The sequence below is a fragment of the Acyrthosiphon pisum genome, chromosome X (genome assembly GCF_005508785.2).
Source record: "Acyrthosiphon pisum isolate AL4f chromosome X, pea_aphid_22Mar2018_4r6ur, whole genome shotgun sequence".
Taxonomy (NCBI): Eukaryota; Metazoa; Arthropoda; class Insecta; order Hemiptera; family Aphididae; genus Acyrthosiphon; species Acyrthosiphon pisum.
This window is the reverse complement of record NC_042493.1, coordinates 85,987,322-85,988,823: the sequence shown is the minus strand read 5'-3', so window position 1 is coordinate 85,988,823 and position 1,502 is coordinate 85,987,322. Positions and strand designations below refer to the sequence as shown.

The 1,502-nt window shown below is 43.3% G+C and overlaps 1 protein-coding gene across 1 annotated transcript in view; it reads left to right on the top strand.

The window, feature by feature from the left end:
• Positions 1–315: 315 nt before the first annotated feature.
• The window catches only part of LOC100162676, a 6,594-nt gene continuing 5,407 nt past the window's right edge, over positions 316–1,502 (top strand). The window contains exon 1 of the mRNA XM_029490726.1: positions 316–912. The gene's annotated coding sequence lies outside the window, so the exon portion shown is untranslated. The remainder of the gene's footprint in view (positions 913–1,502) is intronic.

The window sequence follows — 1,502 nt, the reverse complement described above, 5'->3', positions numbered from 1 at the left end:
TAGCCGCCGACCGCTCAGCAGAATGAAATAATAATCATATTCCGACCTCGGATAAGGCTCTACGTAGAACTACATAGTATCCATAGTGCCCATACCTCGGAGTGTTTGTTTATCTCTACAGAGTGCGCGCGTCGATCGGTCATAACCGAACACGATACGATCACGTGATAATCTCGCGTGACACCGCACCGCCGATTCCCGTCCAACCGGCAGGCACAACAACAACAATATTGTTCCCCGTTACAGATCCACCCCCCGCCGGTCTGACAATTGATAAGCTTTCAATACGTTCGACGTTGCTACGGAGTACGGACTCCGACGAGATCCTCCAAGTTTCGTCGCATTAAGCCCCTCTACACAGCCCGGGCAGCGTACAGTACGAACGTCGCGCCGAATTTGTTTCGGCGCCCGTCGACAAGACTGAACACGTGTGTGCGTGTGCGTGAGTGTTTCTTCGACTACGGTCTAGGGCGCGTTGACGCTTGCGTTTTCCGTTTTTTTCGTTCGTCGTTTCCCTCTAGACCACGTGGATCCCCGCCATCGGTATAAGGTCGTCTTTTTTCTCCGCACCGTCTTGCCGAGGAATGGTCGTCGTGCGTTTTGTTTTTTTTTCATCAGTTCGTTTCCCGATAGATCGTTTTGATTTCACGTTTTGTACCTACGACCGAAGCGTCAGTCGACCGTCACGTCGTGGTGGTGCGTCGCGCGCGCACGTTTTTAATTAGACAGGTAGTCCGCGGGATGTTTTACAGAGCGTTCTTTTTCGCCGTTCGTCATACCACCCGTTTAGAGTGGCCGTTCTCGATTCGCTCGAAATAATTGCGGTCAGTGACATTCGAGGTGACATTATAGTTGGACACCAGGACGTCATTTCGTGATCGCGTCGTCGCAAAAGTGGCCGACATCTATCAGGTTTGCGTATTACACCTAATATTTTTTATATCACTTGGGTTCTTATGTACTAATATTATGGTGTTCACGGTGTCTTATTAACAATATTATTACACGGGTAAGACAAAACGCATTTACACAGAATCGTTTTTCCATGTTTTTAAGTAGTCTTAGACTAAAATCGACTATTACAGAAAAGATGGAGAACAATATTTCCGAGGGAATGGCATATCGAATTGTCTAAATATTGTCTCAAAACGATTTTAACGTAATTTTAAATTTACAACATTTTTTTGTTTATTTTGAAAATCGTGTACAAAGTCAACTAACAATGAAATATAAAATCGATATGTCATTCCCTCAAAAATATTATTCTCAGTCTTTTTTTGTAACGAGTAATTTTACTCTAAGATTACTTAAAAACATACCTAGACAAAGTGACTCTGCGTTAATGCATTATATCTATGTTGCGTGTAGGCCAAAGAGAGAAAACAAATAGTTCGCTTACATCCTTTGAATATTGTAGTTTGCACATAAGTTATGTGACATAACTATTGACGTGCTATGTGGTGTTGTGTAAATAGCATTGGTACTTCTTGTTACGTCATTTA